The sequence below is a fragment of the Periplaneta americana genome, chromosome 6 (genome assembly GCF_040183065.1).
Source record: "Periplaneta americana isolate PAMFEO1 chromosome 6, P.americana_PAMFEO1_priV1, whole genome shotgun sequence".
Lineage (NCBI taxonomy): Eukaryota > Metazoa > Arthropoda > Insecta > Blattodea > Blattidae > Periplaneta > Periplaneta americana.
In genome coordinates, this window is record NC_091122.1 from 163,264,662 (window position 1) to 163,280,224 (window position 15,563).

The window sequence follows — 15,563 nt, forward strand, 5'->3', positions numbered from 1 at the left end:
GGGGAGGCCGAGACGTAGAAGGGAAGATAATATTAAAATGGATTTGAGGGAGGTGGGGTATGATGATAGAGAATGGATTAATCTTGCTCAGGATAGGGACCAATGGCGGGCTTATGTGAGGGCGGCAATGAACCTCCGGGTTCTCTAAAAGTCATTTATAAGTAGATGTTAGTTTTATGTTGTTTTTACACATTACTATTAATGACAATATCCATAACAACATCTTGTTGTTATATGGCAATAAATCATCTTGATTTTGAATATTATTATTATTATTATTATTATTATTATTATTTATTTACTTAATTATTTATTTATTTATTTACTGTAACCTGATAGAGATAAGGACATCAGACATTATTATTATTATTATTATTATTATTATTATTATTATTATTATTATTATTATTATAATTTAATTTTTTAATTATTTATTTATTTAAGCTGATAGAGACAAGGCCATCGGGCATTATTATTATTGATATTATTATTATTATTACTATTATTATTTAATTTTGTATTTATTTATTTATTTATTTATTTATTTAACCTGATAGAGATAAGGCCATCAGGCATTATTATTATTATTATTATCATCATTTTTATTATTATTATTAATTTTATTATTATTAATTTATTTATTTATTTAACCTGATACAGATAAGGCCATCAGGCAGTATTATTATTATTATTATTATTATTATTATTATTATTAATTTATTTAATTATTTAACCTGATAGAGATAAGGCCATCAGGCATCATTATTATTATTATCATTATTATTATTAGTATTATTTAAATTTTAATTATTTATTTATTTATTTAAGCTGATAGAGACAAGGCCATCAGGCATTATTATTATTGTTATTATTATTATTACTATTATTATTTATTTTTTTATTTTTTTATTTAAGCTGATAGAGATAAGGCCATCAGGCATTATTATTATATTTTATTATTATTATTTATTATTTATTTAATGATTTATTTATTTAACCTGATAGAGATAAGGCCATCAGGCATTATTATTATTATTATTATTATTATTATTATTATCATTTTTATTATTATTATAAATTTTATTATTATTTATTTATTTATTTAACCTGATAGAGATAAGGCCATCAGGCAGTATTATTATTATTATTATTATTATTATTATTATTATTATTATTATTATTATTATTATTAATCTATTTAATTATTTAACCTGATAGAGATAAGGCCATCAGGCATCATTATTATTATTATTATTATTATTATTATTATTATTATTTTAATAGTAGTGGTATGATGACCGCAAGGTCGAATTTCAAGTTCAGCAAACAAGGGACAAGTGTTCGATTCCCGGTCCAATTTAAGTAGGCTATTCTATATTCGTGGTTACCATGTGTTTTATATTTTAAACAGTAGGCCCGTATAATTTTTCATATCTCGGCAGAGACGTGTGCGTGCGTGCGTGCGTATATGTGAATATGTTTGCTAATGCTAAGAGAACGCTCAGACATGAAATTATGCGAAGTTATATAGATATGTTGTTGTTACATTGCGCACGCAGCCTACGAGTTGGAGTCATTTGTCTGTAGTGTCGGAATTCTGTCTTCATATCCACCACACGGTTGTTAATTTATAATGGTTGCTGGAACCGTGGGTTGGATCCTAGACAGACGTAGCAGATTATTCTGTTGTCCACCGTCTGCGGAATCGCGCTGGGTCCACCCAGTCTCTCGTCAAATGCAGACCGGATGCTCGTGATAGAATTACGAGCGCAAGGACCTGGTCCTGTGCGTCCGTGGCCGCTTGACGTCATGTAAGAACATCGGTAAGTTGTTTCTTTATATATGATACCTAAAATACAGCTGTTGGATGTAAATTTCTAATAAGCACTTGTTAATCCAGTGATTCCCAACCTTTTTTGATTGACGACACACTTTACTAAATGCCCACGATATCGCGACACACTTATTTGTTTTTAATAATAATAATAATATTAATAATAATTGTACGTGTATTCGATAAACAACTTACAATGTCATTCACAGTTCAGGAATATCATGATATAAAGAATGCGGCAAAACATCCTCCCTAATTTAAAGTTTAAATAAAAAACAGATGGATCAAAATAAGGAAACTTTATTAATATGAATGATATCTTGACAGTGGGAAGTTTTTTTTTTTTAATAACGTGTCTCTCAAGTGGTGCCCTTCATTATCAATTCATTGTTGAATGCGACTTCGGAAATTCTGAATCATTCTATCATTTCTTGAGGAATAAGACCAATTTCTTCTTGTATTGCATTTCTTAGGTCTGGCAAAGTCCTGGGCCTATGTTTGAACACCTCAGCCTTAAGATGCCCTCATATATAAAAATCGCAGAGTGCAAGGTCTGGTGATCGTGCAGGCCAGGGGACGTCGCCACGTGAAGAAATTAAGCGTCCGGGAAACATCTGAGCAGCGACAACGGAATTACCACTTACCAGAAACGATACCACAGCGTAAGCACGTTCTTCACCCGTCCACGGCATAGTTGGAATTCGTTACGGATTGCAATTTGCACTAAGTGAATGTTAATTCCGTGTATTCATGTCCTATTCAATTCTTGTTATTTTGCGCATGTCATTTGATATCGCTATGACAACGCATGTAAACCTAAATTTCCCTCTGTTTAGATACAGTTCATATTAATACAGCTTCCTTATTTTGATCCATCTGTTCTTTATTTAAACTTTAAATTAGGGAGGATGTTTTGCCGCATCCTTTATTATTAATTTATGGAGAAATTCGTGTTTTACCTAATAGTTTGTGGATTTTCTTCTAACATATTCACGTCATCGCATAGACAAGCACCTGATATAGCTCATTCAATTCCAAAGTCTCTCTGTTATCCTATAGAAACATTTTTTACCACCATCGTCCTCCGATTGAGGTTCTGGCTGATATGTAGATCTATTTTCAGACAGTAGCCTACATTTCTTTTGACGGTATGTATCAGAGGAAGAACAATTGTTTGTATGCATCTGCAGTCTGACTAGTGTAATATGTAGCTAGTCGGCGATGTATGCAATAAGTGGGGAAGGAACTGGCCACGCTACCCCATTATCTCCTGGCCTAGTTGCCTCGTAAGTGGTGCCTTCTTGGTATCACTTATGAGCAGGGAAAGGAAGTTCATGTCCTAAAAACGTGAAGAATATGTATGCATTTATGCTGTAAAAATAGATAAATATGCATTATCAGTCTGAGATTGTTTTAACAGAATAATAAGGTATAGGTAACTTACGTTTAGTCTATGGATTTTGAAGTGCTTGCCTCGTTGCTGAATGCTCCATTTATACTGTTACAGTTCACAACTAAGCAGTGACGTATGTTTTCTGTTGTCATTCTTCGCCTGTTGTCTCTCAGCATAGCTTTGTAGCCCGAAAAACTTCGTTCTACGTCACAAGAAGTAAGAGGGGCTTGCACAAAAGCTGTGAGCTGTTCTATAGAAAATTTTGTTGGTTTTTGGGGTGTTTTTCTTTCGAGAATATCTTGAATTTCTTGAAGTTGATAATAGCCAGGGATTTTGGAATGAATATTTGCTGTTTTCTCTTTCACTTTATCTCCTACATTTCCTGGAACTGTTGTTAAACTGGATATTGTTCTATCGAAATCTGCTGAAGACTACAGTAAAGGAATACCAATTGCTAACTTGAGAGGCTCCATATGAGGGCGTCATCGTTACGTTCAAAATTCATGTTTACGAGGTTACACACTTGTAAAAATGAGGGAAAGACAAATAAACATTCATAATATTCAGTTTCCCTGGATAAATGTTAAAATATGATGCTTTTATAAATAAAGGCAAAATATGCACTTTTATGCACAATAAAAGTAATATCATTGTATTCATAAATTTGTGATTCATGTAGATAATCTTTCAGCATATTCACACAACGTTAGAGAACAAATATGCAAATGCATGAACTTCCTTTCCCTACTTATGAGGTTCAGACCTGTCTTCGGACAGTTGATTAAACAACAACATTAACACATTAAGGCCCAATTATTGTATAAAACTCCCCGACTAAAGATCAATTTTGATCGAAGATCGGAAAGTGAACCGAGTTCAGACACTTCTTCTATTGTATAAAACTTTTCTGCGATCAAATTACCTTGGTTCAAACGCAATCTAAGTTCACGTGAAAAAGACTTGGCAACATCGCATAAACAGGTGAAGTATGTGATGCGCGGGCCATGTTGTACAGGTTTGTTCAGTGTTGCCAGTTTAGCGATTTTAACTCTTTTTCGACGAGAATTTCTTTTAACTTTTATATTGCTTAAATAGGGATTTAGCGACCTTTTTAGCACCTCATAGTGACAAAATTTAATCTTTCTTTGTTGATAATAAGAAATCTAACGACTTACCAACTACTTTTTGGCGACTTTCCGCACACTCTGTTGGAGACACTGGTTTGTTTTGTACGTTGTGCATAATGGCGGACAATAAGAAGAAGATTGACCGTTCTCGAAATTATGTTCTGTTGTTTGATACTGCTAAACATAATAAAGCTTTATAAAACGACAATTTTCGTTTAGTAATACAGTTAATTGAAAATTTATAAATGTAGCTATCATATCCATGAATAATTAATGGTTGTTATAAACATAATATAATTATAGATTATGTTATTTGATACTGCTGAACACGATAAAGCCTTATAAAATATAAGAATGTGTATATTAAGGCAAGAAATTGAAAAAAAAAATATATATAAATGTATCTACCATATCTATAGTAATAATAAATCTGTAGCCGAAATTTTTCTGGTAATTTTCGATTTTCCAAAAATAATTGGTCCTAACATATATAATTAATCACCCTGAAACCGAAAATCGCTTTTTTGAAATTTTTGTTTGTATGTCTGTCTGTCTGTCTGTCTGTCTGTTTGTCTGTCTGTCTGTATGTTTGTTACCTTTTCACGCGATAATGGCTGAACCGATTTCGATGAAAATTGGAATATAAATTAAGTTCGTTGTAACTTAGATTTTAGGCTATATGGCATTCAAAATACATTATTTAAAAGGGGGGTTATAAGGGGGCCTGAATTAAATAAATCGAAATATCTCGCTTATTATTGATTTCTGTGAAAAATGTTACATGACAAAAGTTTCTTTAAAAATCATTTACGACAAGTTTTTACTCCTTGAAAAATTTTGATAGGACTGATATTTAATGAGATAAATGAGTTTTAAAATTAAAATAACTGCCTTCTAAGGCCGTGTAATGAATTAAAAAACAAATGACTTCGTCTATAAGGGGCCTTGGACAACAACAATCGAAAGCTATGAAAGAGAGCCTATGAAGTAATATTGGAAGCTAAATTAACCGATTTGTATAATTAATTATTAATTCACCATCGGAAAGTGTAGTTTCTCTAGCTGGACATAATGCTATAATGTTATTACAGTAACTTCTGAGTGAATCGAGGACAGGTAAGATTAAAATAGCTTCTTATGCACAGAAAACTTGATAGGCTATTCTGTACATTCGTTTCCTGTATTTCCTAAAATAATTTTTATGACCAAATGAGTGGTCTGTGGATCAAAATGATCGCATTTTAATTTTTTTAATTCAATTTAAATTAAGTAACATAATAAACGATTTATCCTTCTATCAAACATGAATGTTCCCTGGATAAAATGTCCTATTTTAATTATGTAATTACTTTATAGTTATTTCTAACGGGTGCAGCGGAGCGCACGGGTACGGCTAGTATATTAATAATAATGGTTATTCTGTTTGCACAATGTGCCACTCGTATACTTCAAACAGAAAAGAAATAACTGAACTTGGATCATCTAATTTAATCGGAGAAATTTCTTCAGTCAAAGTTGACTTTAGTTTAAGACAAATTAATATCAGATTAGACTTTATACAACACAAAATTCCAAATTCAGCTAGAACGAAGATCAATTTAACCTCTGATCTAAAATGGTTTACACAATTGGCCCTAAATAATACAGTCATTGATTTTGTTTTCAGTTCTGTGCGACTGTAGCAATTTTTTGTCAACTTAATCTCACACTTTTCTATTAAATGTGGGTGAAACAATCGCCCTGCAAGTACGGGTCATCGCGAGAGCGGCCCTCGGCCAAAGCGCATGTCGCCAGACTGCCAGAGGCGCCCCCAGCGGAATGCACGTAATAAGAGGCAATTGTTGTCGGCTCCCATATTTATCTTCACTCCTTTTTATTCCTCGCGCTATTCATTTTGTTCCTTTTTCTTCTTCCTCCATTCTGTGGTCCATCTTGACGCCTGGTTGAACAGAAAGGTAAATTGTCTGTAACGTCCATGTGAAGTGGAGGACCTCAAGAGGGGGGAGGACGATGTGTAAACACAAGACGTGCTCACCAGAAGTGCTGATGCGGAGGCAGTTCTCCGCTGCGCACGAATTGGCGATGAAACAAGAGTGGAGGAGGAGCTGCACGTGAGACTCGCCTAGCCTATTGAGCTAAGATAAAGGAGCACATATTCTGAATTCGTTGCAAGACTGGCTCTTAAAGATCTAATTACAAAGGTGACAGATTTAGTAAGATTTAAAGACTTAGCTGTGTTAGACGTGGTGCGGGGTTTTAGAATTTTTAACCCACAAAAAATGTACCGAAGTTTAAGGGTATATGTACGTGAACGACCACAAATATTATCAGAAAATCCAGACTCTAAATTTCTAAAAATTTTAAGAGGAAGTGACCCCACAATTGGACACAAAAATTACAAGGTACCACAAAAACACTTATTAGAACTTAAATATCTGATAAAAGTATAAAAAAAGGTTATTCATAATATTTTTAAGAATTCACTTTATACTTTAAATTGAATTTTCCAAAATTTGAAAATGTTCACACATATTATTTCATAACTCCACAACTATTAGAGATAGAATACTGAAATTTTGTTCACTGATTTAACATGCATTTATGCAAACGATAGACTACAATAATGCCCAATTTCTTGAAAATAGAAATATTAGGTTACAGAACATAATGTAAATTTTAATATATTTTATGCTCGACCATGCCGAAATGCAGTAATTATACACCTGCTAGCAGCCCTTTAATGCACCTCATTAAAGTATACCTATTCATTAAAGTTCAGGTGTTCCACCAATCAGAAAATACCATTGTAGCAATATGAAAGCGCAAGTATCGATTATTCTCGGATATATTTTTGACTTGTACGAGTATTTATTGATTTAGGGCCTACATAATTCATTTCACCAATTGCACAATAAATCACCTATATTTGAAATAAAGTCAGTTCTGTTACTATAATAATTAGCGTTAATTGTAAATAATATTCAAATAAATTCAATTTGTCATCTCGTTTTTCAATGTCTAATTCAATTTCAAGGTTATATCAAGATTAATGTTTATTTTACTCTCTAGATTATATCAATTTCAAGGTTATATCAAGATTAATGTTTATTTTACTCTCTAGATTATATCAAGGTCAATGTCGACATTTGTATCTCGGGAAAAAATCAATACTTTCGCGTCTGCGCACATCTCACAATTTACGAGGTATTGCACAAGGTCAGTTCCGCTCCTCAGTCAGATAAGAATAACATGAATACTTATGAATAATTTCAAGTTAGAAATTTGGTCGAGCATAAAAAGTCGTATGAAACCTGAGTATAATGGTAATTAAGAAGCTCGTATGAAAATTATGAAACTCGCTTGCGCTCGTTTCATAAACATACTCGCATCTTAATTATTACCTTTATAGGCTCGTTGCATAATGTATTATATAGGACAATTAAAAAATTAATTGTATTAAAATAAACAACTCTACATGTCTGAGAGTAGTCTATTTTTTAGAAATAAGTGTTTATTACATGCGGGAAAAATATTAAAGATGTCAGAGAGACCATAACAATGTTATGGTTACCAAATCATGCAGCTGCAGAATTGTTCTGTTTTTTTTTTCATACTCTGATAAAACTAATTTGAAAAATATTATTAGGAACCTATTTTTATACTTTTATCCGATATTTAAGTTCTAATAAGTCTTGTTGTGGTACCTTGTAATTTTTGTCCAATTGTGAGTTCAGTTTTCTTATAAAATTTTAGAAATTTAGAGCCTGCATTTTCTGATATTTGTGGACGTTCACGTACATATACCCTTAATGATGTTATTATTATATTATTGTTTATTTAACGACGCTCGCAACTGCCGAGGTTATATCAGCATCGCAGGTGTGCCGGAATTTTGTCCCGCAGGATTTCTTTTACATCCTAGTAAATCTTCTAACATGAACCTGTCACATTTAAGCACACTTAAATGCCATCGACCTGGGCCGTAGAGGAAAGCGAAATTCTCGTCATCGGAACTCCCATCATTGTACCATCTAGTCACTGCAATTTTGTCACCCGGTGTTTTGGTCACTTCGACTTTTTGGTTACCCGATATTTTGGTCACCAGTACACATTTTGTTAAAAATAATCATTTATTTTGACAAGTAAAATATCCATAGGTAGGCTACACTATATAAAATGTTATGTGATTAATGTTTCAACATTACCACACTGCATAAAATGTTACATGATTTTATATTTCAAAATTGCCACCCAAATTGTGTCCGATGGCTTTGAGGTACGTAAGAACATCACCATCTTCTTTATAATCAGAGTATTGTTCTGTGATCCTACTACTCCTTCTATCTAAATCCTCCAGTTTCTTCTTTTTACGGGGTGGGAAGTGACCTTCTTCTACCCGCTCGATATGTTTGTGAATCCTTCCAGCTTCACTTTGTAATAATTCTAGGAAATGGTATAACGACGGATGAGGCTTTCACCCGATATTTTGGTCACCAGTACACATTTTGTTAAAATAATAATTTATTTTGGCAAATCAAATATTCATAGGTACACTGTATAAAATGTTATGTGATTAACGTTTCAAAATTGCCACACTGCATAAAATGTTAAATGATTTTATGTTTCAAAATTGCCACCCAAATTGTGTCCGATGGCTCTGAGGTACGTAAGGACATCACCATCTTCTTTATAATCAGGGTATCGTTAGCTTCAAATACTTGGGGCGTACTACAAGCAGTAACATGAGCTGCTGCCAGGAAGTCAAAAGGAGGATAGCAATGGCCAAGGAAGCTTTTAATAGAAAAAGGAGCATCTTCTGCGGACCTCTGGAGAAAAAAGTAAGGAAGAGACTAGTGAAATGCTTTGTGTGGAGTGTGGCATTGTATGGGAGTAGAAACATGGACATTACGACGAAGTGAAGAGAAGCAAATAGAAGCATTCGAAATGTGGATATGGACAAGAATGGAACGTGTGAAGTGGACAGACAATAAGAAATGAAGCTGTGTTGGACAGAGTGGGTGAAGAAAGAATGATACTGAAACTGATCAGGAAGAGCAGAAGGATTTGGTTGGGCCACTGAGAAGAAAGTGCCTACTGGAAGGAATGGTGAACGGTAGAAGAGTTCGAGTAGAAGAAGATTTCAGATGATAGACGACATTAAGATATATGGATCATATGAGGAGACAAAGAGAAAAGCAGAAAATAGGATAGATTGGAGAAAGCTGGGTTTGCAGTGCAAGACCTGCCCTTGTGCAGAACACTAAATGAATGAGATCTCTATCATATTTTAAACTTATCAATTCTTGTCTAAAGTTACTTGAAAAGTCGCTCAGTTCGTAGAAAAGAAAACCTAGCCCAGTCCTTTCATAAAAATGGACTGAACGTGTTTTGAGATCACACTCTTCAATTCTATAGTCAGCTTTGAAAGCGCAGAGGAAAGTATATTGTTGATTATAGCTGCTGAAGCGTCATTTGTGTAACAGTGAACATATTCGTAGTAATGTTTATTCTAGACTGTTTAACAGTTTATTCCCGCAGTTATTTCCGGATTAGAAAATTTATGACAAATACTCATGTGAAATTGGTAATAGCGAGATGTTATTCGGCGAGATGAGGCCATAAATTACCTGACATTTACCTTACAGACAACCTCGGAGAACTCTAACCAGGTAATCAGTCCAAACGGGAATTAAACCCATGCCCGATCGCAGCCCCGGAGCAGTATTACCGCTAGAGCTAAGAAGTGGGTAAAGTCAATCAGTGGGTGTAAAATCGATCATTTGCGATTTTTATTGAAAATTATATATTTTCTCACTTGTTAAAATTTTGTTATGCTGACTTCATTGCCTTACATTGTAAATGAAAGCGAGAGGGACAACAAAAAGCCTGCGAATGCCAACAATGGGAACGCAGTGTAATTACTGTTGAAGTGAAAATTGTTATTCTCAACTTTTTCTCTTAAATGAAAACAAAGTCTTACAAACTCTAAATTATCGTCAGCAGTGAAAGGAGACAAGAAGTATACGTAAGAACTTTTCGTTGAGATTGTATCCTGAAATAATAGTTTTGCAGTTCGTGAATGTTAGTATTGAAACTTATTATTTTAAGAAAACTTGTACCTTTGTAGGGTTAAGTCTATCATGCCATCGACCTACTCGAAGCAGATAGGACCAGCAGGAAGAATAAATTGTTCACCGAAATACTTCCAACTAACACTTATAAACAGAAAAGTGTCATAGTATAGCTTATGTTGATCGGATAATGGGGAAAGAGGAAGACGAAATTATGGTGAATTTCTTGAGTAAGAGAAACACTGCCAAAGGAATGTATTTTGTATACCCCTCTGTACCTGACTATGGGAACAACGTAGTTTCTAAAGTGACATGAAGAGGGGAAGATTTCAAATAACATCTGATATAAACCTAAGCAATGTTGAATTGCATTTTAGATTATACATAATTGAAGGGTGGTATTTCAATGTAAATTTCGAATTCTTAAATCTTTGTTTGTTGGTATGTGAAATATTAAAATGTGTTTTTATGTTTTATAAGTTGGCAATCATAGTCACGATTGTACAGTGGAGACCTATAGGCCTAATTGTATCGAATAGTATGATCACAGTAGCAAAATATACACTATATTATGCTATAGGCGTATATTGAAGATTATTGTTTTTACACCCCTTATAACAAATAAAATATATGTAATACACTTAATTTGTTTTTTAAAAACTTAAACAGTGATCGACTTTACTCCGCAATATTTTAAAATCGGTCTTAAACTAAAAATTCAATGGTGATCGACTTTACCCTATTTAAGCAGGTAACTTCGATCACAAGTCAAATAAAAAAAAATCATTTTTTTATAGATTGTAATTCAATTCTTGTAACGTGTCTTCATAAGTGAAGGATATGATGACAAAATGCTATTTTCTGAGGAACTTCGCTCCATTGCATAACCTCAGTATCATTAATAAATTGCAAAATTTTGATCGACTTTACCCTCTTCTACGGTACACCATTGGCAAGATACAATCATTTTGTTACCCAGAATCCCCGTCTTCCTTGGTTAGAAACAACAGCTGCCTCAGCTACGAAGAGTAGAAGGAAGGCACGAGTAAAATTCTATTTGCAGACAGGTTGAGGCGTTTCAATAATTCTCAGATGATGGCCACTACGGTTCTCTTTTAAATGTGCCTCTTCGGGCATTTGGGACACGTTCTACGAAACTAGTTATAGCTGTACAAAGTAAGATAGAAGTCAGTTCAAACAATGAGAACTGCGTGAGAATCATAATAATTCCACTGTGAGCGGCTACAAGTCAAGAATTAAGCAGTACAACATAACCTACATTCTTGTCCCGCGTAGAAAAACCATATGATTCCACGTATGACATATGTGCCTACAAACTTAGCCAATATATGGACCGAGGTGTGTTATCCAGAAAATTTGTAACGCATGTTTTGAGAGATAAAGAAACAAGCATATTTTCATTTCTTTTTCTGTCCTGTCACTCTGTACCACATCTCAGTTTCAGGCCCCAGATTTTTATAATTGCATCTCGTCCACCTCTGTGACTTCCAGTGTTCTAGTCTTACCGAACCACAAGGCCAGACAACTTGAGCTCGAATCACTGCACTGCACAGAAATGGAGGTTTTTTTCCCTCCCTTATCTACTGGCTATGTGCCTCTTCTGAACTTATTCTATGTTATTTTTTAGTTATTTAATGATTCTAAATCAACTTCTCGATCACCTATAGTCGATGGAATTTGTAATAGCGATGTGGCGTCCACAGCCGTGGAATAATGGTTAGTATGGGCTATTCCATATGAAATCGATCAGTAAAAAAGCTCGAATTTTTATATATTTTAACTTTTTCCCTATTTATACAAGGTGCTGAGGAGAGTGCATTTGCAAAAATATACTATCGAAGTCAAACGGTTTTCCTATTGTTGAGCGACAAATTTAGCGTATTTTATAAAAACAAGCCTTTTTTCAGCGCTCAGAACTCTGGAACCATTTACTGCAGAACATTGAACGAGAGCTCATTTTTAAGCTGACATTTGGTAGGTTATGATAAGAAGTAATCCTTATTTTTATCGTATACAGAGAGACACATAATCTGATTTTACTTACTTTTAGCCTTTTTGCCCATTTGTAAAAATGTAAAAAAATAATGAGAAAAAACCTTGCATTATTAAGAGAGATTCTGCATTGTTTGCTTAGTGTCACGGCAATAAGTTTCGGGTGTATTAAATAAATTATTTTCACACGCCTAGACTTGAAAGGCACAACACAGCTCGCACTGGCCGAGAGATGAAGATAAGCGGGCATTGGGCGTCATTTTACTCCTGTGTTTATGAAAACCTGTGATAAAGCTAGCACAGCCATGCGCTACTAGACGAAACATCACCTGTTTATGTCTCCTGGCCTTGCTTGCCTAGGCTAGCTCCCGCCTCACTGTCAGCTGGTTAGCTCACGCGCGTACTATTTATTTTCTTTATTTGATTTTTCAATACTTTCTTATTAACGTTGCACCAGTAAAAAATACGTGTTTATTTGTACTTTCAATGCGGAATCTAACCATATATTTTAAAAATATTTTTTCGCGGGCAAAGGTGTCTTAATTAAAAAAAATCTAAATTTCTCCATTTCCATAAAAAGTAAGAAAAACTGTTTACATGTCAATATAAACTTTAACTTTTAAGCATCAAAATATACCGTGATTTTTGATCATTGGGTGAAAGGGTTTCGGAGCCACAACAGTTTAAAGTTGCTAATTTTATGAAAATACGATAAATTAAAATATTTTTAATTTAAACACTATGACGTTCTGATGCCCCAAACTTTGCACAAAGCATTGTATCATAGTTGTCTACGGACAGAAAAAGTTTCATTGTATTTAAAAATTGCAAGGTCAATTTTCTCTATATTTCGGCCGATTTGAGATGGAATAGCCCGGATATCTGACCGTCAAACGAGCTGGTCCGAGTTCAAATTCTGGTTGGGACAAGTTACCTGGTTGAGGTTTTTTCCGAGGTTTTTCCACAATCTATTGGAGCAGAATTACTCGGTGACTTTCGGCGTTGGACCCTGGACTCATTTCGGCATCATAATTATTATACTTCTCCTATTTCATTATCTCCGTTTCTTTCCCATATTTCGGGCGTGCTCCGAAATAGAGTCGTCTGCGAGCCGCCACCGAATTTGGTATGTGGTCATTAGTTGCTGGTGGTAGTGCTATGCACCGTGGGCTCTGCACTGGGCCCCTGGGTCCATGGTAGCTTGTATGACCGGGTTGAGATAAAGAGATTCTGTAGACTGTAAAAGATTTCGGAGGTGAACCACAGGGGAATCTGTAAAGCGGGGGCCTTAAGACATGCACACCATTCAATTCTGGGTAGTAGGCATACAGTGGGCCCATCCAAGCGTACTACATGCGATAACAATCCCCAGCCCGTGTCCTTACCCAGTAGCGGCCGGTGATCGAAATCCTCGGTGAGGCCAGATGCAACTAGTTTAATTGCCTCCGATAAGAAATGTTTGTTTATGATATTAATTATTATTGTTATTATATTATTAATATCATTATTACTGTATTATTATTATTATTATTATTATTATTATTAGTCTATTCTTATTATTATCAATGAAAAATAATAATTTCACTCACCAAATAAGCTGTTATGCTCTGAGTTTCAGTGATTGTTTCAGTGTGATGAAGCATCCCATATGTGTTGAAATTCCCCTTTATTTCTTTTCTTTTTCTTTTTTTTTCTTTGACAGCAACAAACAAGGACAAGAGAAGTTTATTTTGCATCACATTACCACTTAACCATTTATGTTGCCCACACCAGGATGCAATAGAAACTCGCGTTTTAAGATTATGTGTGAGAAAAATTATCAGCGATGTCGTAGGTAATCTCTCTCTTTATTTAAAACTTCCTTTCTTTCAGTATTATTTCTTCTCGAAAAAGGACACTCTAACAATGAATTAACTGCACCAGCATTATTTCTCTCATTTGTTTCTGTTTATATTTTCCCGAAATACATAACAACATTGGCCCACATTCACTACTGTACTACACCCTCGCTTATATGTCATAAACTGAGACATAAGGGGAGAGAATGGTGTGGGTCTCTGCCTACCAAAGAGCTGGAATTTTGTTATTTATGGCCTAGTTAGGAAGACAAGTCACCACTGCTATTCCCACCCCACTCTACCCTTGAGGCCGGCCCATGGATGGGACGAGTGAAATCTGACCAGGCCAGCCGAAATGTGCCTCAGCTACAACGTTTTAAGCGCAAACTCAAAGCCCGCGAAAGGACATGAAATGCATTAAGCGAGACCCGGCACGAACGATTCTGGCCTCAGGAACAAATTTTACTGCAAAACAGGTCTATATACATCACAAGCCAGACCCGGCACGAGCGATTCCGGCCTCAGGAACAAATTTTACTGAAAAACAGGTATATATACATCAAAGTTTTCAAATGCTTCTACAGCGATATATGCTTTCTTTCAAATAACTAATACATTATATGAAAACACAAAATTTGATTTCAGTTAAGCCAAGTGACTGAGGCCCGGCCTCACTTGCCTCAGTCAATCAGCCGCCACTGCGGCCTTACCCTAAAAGGAGGACTAATATATAGCTAACGATGTGGTAGTAGTATACCTTTAGGGTGGCCGAGACGTAGATGGGAAGATATTAAAATGGATTTGAGGAAGATGGGATATGATGATAGAGAATGGATTAATCTTGCTCAGGATAGGGACCAATGGCGGGCTTATGTGAGGTCGGCAATGAACCTCTGGATTCCTTAAAAGCCAGTAAGTAAGTAAGTGGTAGTAGTAGGCTATATGTATTGTACTTCTCCTATTTCACTATCTCCGTTTATTTCCCATATTTCGGGTGTGCTCCGAAATAGAGTTGGCTACGAGCCGCCACCGAACTTGGTATGTGGTCATTAGTTGCTGGTGGTAGTGCTATGCACCGTCGGCTCTCCCCTGGGCTCATGGTAGCTTGAGTTGAGATAAAAGAATTTTGTAGGATGTAGAAGAGTTCGTAGGTGGCCCTCTGTGGAGCGGGCGTTTTAGGATATGCACACCATTCAATTCTGGGTAGTAGGCCTACAATGGGCCCACCCAAGCGTACTACATGCGATAACAGTCCTCAGCCCGTGCTCTTACCCTAAAAAGAGGACT

At 35.1% G+C, this 15,563-nt stretch overlaps 1 protein-coding gene across 2 annotated transcripts in view; it reads left to right on the plus strand.

Annotated features, from left to right (window-relative positions):
• The window catches only part of fj (four-jointed box kinase), a 904,662-nt gene that overhangs the window by 636,336 nt on the left and 252,763 nt on the right, over nt 1-15,563 (plus strand). The gene's annotated exons all lie outside the window — the stretch shown is intronic.